The sequence below is a fragment of the Oxyura jamaicensis genome, chromosome 9, assembly GCF_011077185.1.
Source record: "Oxyura jamaicensis isolate SHBP4307 breed ruddy duck chromosome 9, BPBGC_Ojam_1.0, whole genome shotgun sequence".
In the NCBI taxonomy this organism is placed as follows: domain Eukaryota; kingdom Metazoa; phylum Chordata; class Aves; order Anseriformes; family Anatidae; genus Oxyura; species Oxyura jamaicensis.
The window spans coordinates 723,463-724,963 of NC_048901.1; the positions used below are offsets into that span (position 1 = coordinate 723,463).

The 1,501-nt window shown below is 40.8% G+C and overlaps 1 long non-coding RNA gene across 1 annotated transcript; it reads right to left on the bottom strand.

The window, feature by feature from the left end:
* Nucleotides 1–251: 251 nt before the first annotated feature.
* Nucleotides 252–1,233, bottom strand: LOC118171356. The gene is made up of 2 exons (XR_004753170.1): nucleotides 1,005–1,233; nucleotides 252–528 (listed from the first exon to the last, which is right to left on the bottom strand). It is a non-coding gene; the product is annotated as an uncharacterized LOC118171356 (long non-coding RNA).
* Between the last annotated feature and the right edge of the window lie 268 nt (nucleotides 1,234–1,501).

Below are 1,501 nucleotides of genomic sequence, written 5' to 3' on the forward strand. Positions count from 1 at the left end.
CACCACAGAAAAAAATTAAATACTTGCTGAGAAAAATATATTGAGAAAGACTGTGTCTGCCCCATGGTGCTTCTGGCTTAAATGAAAGAAAGCACAGATGTACTGGACACATTGTGAAAGAGATCTTCTACTGAAACAAAAAGATACCAAAAAACGTATTACCTTTCACAAGAGATCTGCTGCTTCCATGCCAGCAGATTTTTTTTTTTTTTTTTTTTTTTTTTTTTTTTCCCATTGCAGACTGGTCAAAATGCAGTCAGAAGTTTGAGTTTAGATTGCTGTATCTTCTTCAAGGAAATGTATTTTTCCCATAATTTAAAATTTATTAGACAATTAAGTTTCTTCTCCTTGTTCAAAAAGGGAAAATTGAAAAATAAACATCAATTATTTGGCCATTTCAAGCTGATTTTTCAGGTTGGAAATTTTCTAAAGAAAAAAGATAAAGGATAACCGATCAAATTTTTAAATTTCTTCAAAGATTTCAGAAAACATGTAGACTTCATGGTCTGCAGTTTTTCAGAGAGAAATCTGAAAGAGAATGAGAATATTGCATTGGAAGAAGGAAGGGAGCCAGGTCCAAATGCACATGACAGCCTTAAAAGAGTCAAGGAAATTGAGGGCAGCTGAAGGGAAAGGTGCAGTGGGATTTATTGGCATCAAAAAAGTCACAGGCTTAGAGAATTTTGGCCTGACTAGTATTTACTGTGTGTTTAATCACAGAGGCTTTTGAGGGATCCAAATCTGTCTGGAGAAAGCAGAGCTGAACAAGTAGTGTTATTTTATTCTTTAATGGGTGAGAAGCTAGACAGAGGGGGTGGGAGGAGGCTAGAAAATCAAACCACATTTTGGAGGGGGGAGTGAGGCAGAAGAGCCCCAAATTCATTTTCGGTTCAATATGTTAATGTTAAATGTTGGTCAGCCACACAACTTCTTTAGGGATTGCTCTTCTCCCTGTATTCAGTCTGGTTTTAGCATGAAGAATAATGTTTAAGAATAACAGAAACCTTTAAAATTATTAAACGTAAAGCAGACAGAAATGAATAAATCTTGTTTTCCCTCCTATGTACCCAAGGGGTGGCACTGGCACAATGCAGAAGCTCCTTGTTGGGTTGCGGGGATGCAGGAGGTGTTGTAGGAGCAGAGCAGGCATCCATGGGTGGAAGCAGCAGGGTGGCTGTGGGGTTGGGGGCAGTGAGGGCATGGCTGGCCTGTGGTGTTGGAATCTGCAGAGGGGAGGAGGGGAATGCTGGAGTTGGGTGAGGGGACTAGCAGGTTGCTCACAGCTGCACTTTATATGTCCTGCTTGAGAGCAAATGTATTTATTTAGCTGGGGAAAAGGGGGAGGGTATGGCCTGCTGGTTACAAATAGAGTCTGTTGTATGGGTTTAAGATGCAGGAAAAAAATGGACTAGGTGGGTGTTCTGGATGGGGGGCTCTTTTATCTTTTTCCCATGCTTTGCTGGGGGTTCAGGGCTGGGTGCTACCCTTTAATTCTGCTGTT